The following is a 6,954-nucleotide window of genomic DNA, read 5'->3' as shown; positions in this document are numbered from 1 at the left end:
ACTTGTAAACTGAAACTACATATGCTAATGAAAAGTATGTGTTAAAGTCTAAAGGTTCAAACCAGCTGTTTGTGATTACTATTCATTGCCAGGCACCATTTTGAAGGATCAACATGCAAATATGCATTTTCTAATGCATATGATTTCTCAGTGCATTTCAAGAGCTTTAGTTGAGAGGGACTGCTGAGTATCTCAACTCAAACATAGCCTGCCTTCCCTCATTTGGAGGGGTTGTTTTAAGCCTTACAGTGAAAATGGCATTATTACTGGATTAAAACATTATTATATTAAAGCTGTTACAGTACCTGCTTCAAATGCACAATTACGTGCACAGTAGAGCACTAGATTATGCCAGAAACAAGATACACGAATTTGTAAATGTATCACAAGTGTCCATATTTCACAGGTTGAGAGGTGACTGTAATAAAGAAATTGCCCTATTGAACTGATAATAATCCCAGCCCACCATAAATGACTCTGATCCTTCAGTAAATTGAGCCCTTGGTGAGGTGGAGTGGTGTCAGCACCTAACCAACTCTCAGATGGCTCTCTAATCCTCCCGTCCCTCTCACCACCACCCTCACCGTCTAATCAGACTTGAACACACACATAACACTCACACCCATCTGACACACACAAACCAAAGTACTCACCCTTCCTCATACTGGGGCTCAGCCATCTCTTCAGTGTGATGTCACTGCTAATCCAAGCTTGGTTATCCACTGGGGTGCAGTGCTGGCAAGAGGGATGTGGGAGGAGATGGGATGAATTTGTGGTGGTGGATGGTGGGGGGTGAGGGGTAATCAGGCACGTCATAAAGACTTCTCTCTAAAACCATCACTTCCATTAGCCCCTACCACATAGAAAGCTAGTCTTGTACCCAAACTGTACACATATGCGCAAATGCTCATTGGAGCGCCAATATGGACACATTTCAGCTCTGATATTTGAGATAAAACACAACTGTAGGCACATTCGCAGCCATGTAGCTCATATTTGGGGCACAGAGAAATCATTAGAGAGCCAGCTGGATTAAGACCCCCCCCCCCCCCCCCCCCCCCCACCCCCCGTTCTATCCCATGCATTCACAAAATAAACGCAGGGCCTTTATATTGACAGCTTGTCCAAAGAGAGGAATTACCCACATGGTTGAGGCCCTCGCTCCATATGGCGGCAGGCTATTAACAAACATTAGTTGACTGTAATAGCAGCAGTATTAAATTCATTATCTTTTTCAGATTGTATGTGAGGTGTGTGACTTTGTATGCGTGTGTTTGTGTTTGTGTGGAGTGCCCACACTGTGTGCCAGCGTGTGTGATTAGAGAGTTCTAATGTTCCAGCTCTGGGGATTTGTAGCATAAGATAAGAAAGGGCATTAACGGTGAATTGTGACGGTCTAGTGGAGCAAAACTGTTGTTTAAAATGTGCGTATGCTTTCTTTGCCGAGTCCTTTTTACATGAAAAATTTGCATTTTGTCTCAGATTTTTGTTGCTGATTTTTTTTTAACTCAATGCTATACATACAGAAAAAGAGCAGCCACGCATGAGAAAGTGGCTGACTGCAGTTCCATCTATTTGATTTTGTATTTTCCTCACTTAACCTACCACATATCTGTTTTAATCTTACCTTAAGCATCCTTGAAATGAGGTGTAATCCACTTAAGCCCGTTTGAATCTGCTTCACAGCCATATTACACCCATTCGTCGACTCATAAACATTCTCTCTGCTAAACAGCTGCACATTGGCGGTGTCCACGAGCCAAATTGTACATTGTGTTGACGCAGAAAGATTAAAACTCTGCAGTATTTGCACTTGCAAAAAGAGCAGCCATGTTTACTCAACCTTCTCTCGCTTACAATCAATGGGCAGCATGCAGACAGGGTGAGAAATAACTGGATAGGATGTACTTTTCATAACATTGGCTCTGTGGGCCACTGCAATGCATATGAAATAAAACAATCAAGATGCATTTGATGTGCGCACTCTCAGCTTTAATTGAGGGGGTGGAACAGTTTTATACACAGCCCTACCACCTCCTCCCCCTTTGGCAAAGTCTCAGATGCAATTGGACAAATTAACATAATCATAAATAAAATGCTAATTTTTAATACGTTGTCAAGAATCCTTGGCATGCTGCGCCGATTGGCTGAAGCCTGGAACCCACAGACATTAACCGGGGGAGTGGATCTCTTGTTGTTGTTTCTGGTTCTTTCTGACTTATTTGTCTTCATTCAGATGCATGCTGTTAATATATCAGCCCATGGATATTAGTGTACAGTGAGCACCATAAAAGTGTATAACATGTAATTACAGTACATAGTGCAAAACTACTTTTCACATCCCTGAAAAACAGTCTCCCTTTTTTGTCCAATAAAAAAACAGGTTAATGCATGTTTGGTCACATCGCTCTGGGAATATCATTTGGAATCGTAACGAGGTAATTTTATGTTTTTGTTCATGTTTTGTGTGTTTTTAACAAAATTTGGTTAATAAAGTTAGATCATTCTTCTCTGTGTACGTTCACTGTGTCCTTTCATTTAAAGCTGCCTCTCTTTTGCTCCACACAGCCTGGCCCAAATACTAGTCAAAAGACAAAGCTGCGAGAAACAACAAGCATTAATGCTGTGCTCTTTTGCAAGTGGAAAAAATACAACCATTCCCTGTAAAATGTACATGTAGCGAGGCCTTGAACCACAGAATAGGTCTTCAGAGAGATTAATTCTCCTCTGTGATCCAGTTCTCATTACAACAAGCAGGGGACTCAAACACACATAATAACAGGGCTGACTGCTGTTCCTTTGTAACATGTGGCTACTTAAATGATCCTAAATAAGATAGATGACAAGGATAAAGCAAATCATAATCGGCATTTTGCACAATGGAACATAATAGTCTGCGGAGAACAAGGGACAACATACAGAGCTCCTGTTTTCATCGCCTGGAGCTGCACACCTAGTCGAGAGCAATTAAAATGAGAGGATTCAATTTTGTCAAACACCAGGAACCTGAGATAAATCTTGTATCTCATTTTCCAGCGTGAGGACACTCCCTCGTGTCGGTGCTATCATGTTTGTTATGGTATTTTTAAGAAACAGCTGGCTGCCGACAGACTTGGTAAAACAACCCCACCCCTGCCACCCTCCCACCCTTTCCCCAAATCATGCTAATCCCAATCATTTCAGTGTGAGACGCAGGGGTGAGGAGACGTTAGAGTCGGGTGAGGCTGTGAATAAAAGATGGTTTTAGACTGAAAATTTAGACAGAGCAGAAGGGGGAGGAGGGAGAGAGCAAGGCGGCACGTCACTGCATGGTTTCCATGTGGGAGCAATCCACTTACTTGAACTGATAAAGATTTAATTAACACAAGACTCTGCAATTACTCCATAATTAAAGTAATTTGTCCTCTTGTTTGGATGAGTAGGCAAGACGCCGCATGTGCCCGTGTAAGAGCAGACAAGAGAGGAAAAAAAAGGGGGGCGTGAGATGCTCAGAGAGGCAAAGTATGCCCCCACTTTAGTATTTGAATTTAATGCTTGATTTTCCAAACCTATTTTTCCCCACATATGTTCTAATGAAATATTTGTATCGGCTTCTCTTTAGCCCTGTGTTTATTTGCCTTTTATTTGACAACTCATTTGTTATTCATTGAGAAAGTAATAAGCTGAGTAGGCTGAGTACAAAGTATCATCAAGAGCCACATGAAATAGTAAATAGGCCTGATATAATCATAATCCTCTTCAAACTGCACTGCATACAGCTTTGAATTGTGTAGTGCTACAGAGCTGGCTGCAAGCTAAAGGAGACAAATGCACGCACACACATACAAAAAGTGGGATGGTTTTGTTTGACAACTCAAATTGCATGACTCAGAAGTGAGAGGAGAGTCCTGTGTGAGGTGTTTGACCTTGGGCCTGGATAACAAAGGCTGGACCTGACTTAAAGTAAGACATGCAGGTGTTTGATTGAAGCAACAATTAGTGACTAATCACTCGAGACAGAAATAGCGAGGAATTAGCAGCAAAGTCCAATATGTGGCACTGTGCTGTGGCAGTCCAATTTGCAAGAAGATTTAAAAAAAATAAAAAATAAAAAAAGACCTGCCAAGTTTACTATTAAAAAACCAGGGAGACAAATGTGTCTTGTGTTAGCTTCTGAGGGTTGTATGTGCTGTTACTTAATTTACACGAGGGGAAGAGCACTATCTCTTATTTACAGATGATGATCTGCATATAATTTGCCTCAGTTGCACGCTGGGTAATTGAGGTAAATATCACAGCATTCAACTTGCCAGCTGAGGTATCCCGCTGATAGCTTGGCGTACAGCCCGCAGCCACCTGTGGCATTTCACATGTTGGGTGAAATCACAGGGCAGACAGACAAAAAGAAAAAGAAAACATGTAAGGCAACTAAGGCACAACTCTGAATACAACCTTCAGATGTGTAACAGCTGGATGATTGACAACTGTTGTTGACTTTAATCCAATAACCTATATATTGCTGGCTGTTGTTAGAGGGGGAAAAAATCTCATCTAAATATCTGAGGAAGTGGCACGATCACTGCTTAAAAGTTTCAGTGTTTTTTGGGGTTTTTTTCCAAGGCTGCATGCACTTACAACTGATTGCCCCCCCCGCCCCACCAGCCACATTTTGAAGCCAGGCCTTGAAAACTGTTTGGATTTCATTACTATCACTATGTGCAGGGGCCTACCCAGAGGAGTGTGGAGATGTACAGCATATACTTTTTCACTGATCTCTGAGAAATAATTGCATTAACCCTATACCTATATAGTTTGCAGCTCACTTCTCTCAGCTATCAAATTAAAACTACTGGAATGCTTAAATACTTTATTTAGTAAGAGTGAATTTCTTTTTGCCATTGCCCACCCAAAAACTCTAAATGCTCTGTCTGGATACAGGTAATGGTTTCCTCTTATGCTGTTAATATTCTTAAAGACGCCACCAATATATCATTACAGCACTGGATAAAAAGTTTCTTCTAAAACATCCTAATTTTCCTGTTTGGAAAACTCACTTAACAGGAGCAAACTTGCAAGCTATCATTGTCAATACACCATCTTGTTTTAGGCAAATATGACAGCTTTGTGCTCTCTGATTGCTCAGTCAACCAAACAAAAGGAACTTTTTAGTACAATTATAATACAACGACTCCCACTGAACTGCAAAATGGCCCCATAAAAGTTTAAAAAAAAAGGGGGGTGGGGGGATGATAGGAGGATCATCGTTTGTGTAAATTCTCAGCATTAGTGCAGGACATGCACCTCATTTCTTACTCATGAAACTGAGAGAAGGGAAAAAGAAGTATCATCCTGCTTTATTTGTATAACCCAGCCCTGCTTAGGGGCAGGGGGACCCACCAAGTGATCTCAAAATTAGCATGCTGTCACCTTCAGTGTCTCTTCTGTCATTAAGAAAAACAGGCAAGTGTGCAGACATATGAACCTATTTCACATCTACTGCAGAAATGTTAATTAGGAAGCACGGCATCCCACAGCTCCGTTCCCCTCCCTGTGCCAGAATGACATGTTATGCATTTAAATCCTTTTCATGCGTCCTTATTATAGAGAGGATGAAGTCACATGCGAATGATGGAAAATATCATCATGGTACAATATGTTTGCATGTACACTAAAAAAAAAAAAAAAAAATCCTAAAAGCTAAATATTGCACACAACTATGCACTCCTTATACATCACGCCAGGATTTAGATGGGGATAAAAGACTATTATAATTAATTTGACTGCATAAGCAAAAACATATGGTATGTAATAGATTATATATTTAGTTTGAACTGATTAGACTGTTCTGATAGCCTAATTGGAGGATTTTAGTCCTCACTGGCATGCCAATTTAAATAATTCAATTTCTGATGTTTCATATGTATTTTTGATGCATTTATATTTAGTGTTTTTCATAACCAACATCAAACTTTTATTTATTTGCTGTGTTTTCAAGCTATTGGATCCCGCAGGCTCAGTAGCTTGAGAGGCATAATGCCAAAGGCGCTATTGTTGAGGAAACAGTGCCCTCCTGTGGTTTCATAGGGAAACTGCATACTTAAAAAAAACTACTGAAAACAAGGGGCTACACTCATGCAGTCATTCTCTAATAAATATTAAGATGAAGCTGATAAGATAGAACAAGAAATGTGAATAAAACAGACTTGAAGAAAATTCTCTGCCTTATCTGGAAAAAAAATACTGATAGAGCAATCACAATTCAGAGCCATTTTGGCAACCAAGATAGGAGAAATGCTCATACAGAGGAATGATGAAACACATATGTAACTGTGATTAAACATTGCTGCTATGTTGGTTGTGCGAACACAGCTGAGACATCTGGAGTGTTCAAAGGCAGCCACTAAATAAAAACCAACAAATCCCCATCAGCTGCACGCAGCCCTTTAAAAATCGGTGGATCACTTTAAAAGGAGTCCCTGAACATTACCCACAAGTATGAAATAGAAACTGTCAGTCAGAGTGAGAGAGAAATCCAACTTGGTGCAGAGTGTTTTTAAAAAATATTTTATTCTTTGCAAAGGAGACATTAGGAGCATCAGTGCGTTCTATGGCTTGTGTACAGAGTTCCTGCTAGAGACACAAAAATAATAATAATAATCATAGAACAAGCCCTTGGGTGAACTGTGGGCCCCACCCATGTTTACCGAGGAGGAATGTTTGAGGCAGCTACTCTTGCAGCTGTTACAGAACACAGTCTTAAGCAATGGACACAGTGTTTGAGCCGAACGCACGTGAGGTTAGAAGGGAATGCTACCGTACAGTATGTGGCCTAGTGCTTGACCCAGCATGGCAGTTAAATAACATCAGCAGAAATCAAGCGAGTCTGAAATGCTCTGTGGTTAGAGGAAAAGTGTAATGCTGCTGACATTCTTAACAATGCCAAATATGTTTCTCTTCAGAGGGAAGCGGAAAGAA

The sequence above is a fragment of the Maylandia zebra genome, linkage group LG19 (genome assembly GCF_041146795.1).
Source record: "Maylandia zebra isolate NMK-2024a linkage group LG19, Mzebra_GT3a, whole genome shotgun sequence".
NCBI classification, from domain to species: domain Eukaryota; kingdom Metazoa; phylum Chordata; class Actinopteri; order Cichliformes; family Cichlidae; genus Maylandia; species Maylandia zebra.
Note: the sequence above shows the minus strand (reverse complement) of the source record.